The sequence below is a fragment of the Solanum tuberosum genome, unplaced genomic scaffold (assembly GCF_000226075.1).
Source record: "Solanum tuberosum cultivar DM 1-3 516 R44 unplaced genomic scaffold, SolTub_3.0 scf00121, whole genome shotgun sequence".
NCBI lineage: Eukaryota > Viridiplantae > Streptophyta > Magnoliopsida > Solanales > Solanaceae > Solanum > Solanum tuberosum.
In genome coordinates, this window is record NW_006239046.1 from 478558 (window position 1) to 478801 (window position 244).

Consider the following 244-nt stretch of genomic DNA (forward strand, 5'->3'; position numbering starts at 1 on the left):
TACTTCATGCATACATTCATAAGATCATATTTCATCATAACTTACCATATTCATAATGATCATACATAACATAGCTTCAACATACATAAGTCATAATCATCATAATCATAAGAGAACATTACTACAACCATCTCTAAGGATCCCACAGGTGCAATGTACAAGAGAAGTCTCATACCCTCCCTTACACTACGTAGAAACCCTTAAGAAAGCCCTAGTAAGAGTTCACACCTTTCATACCTTCATT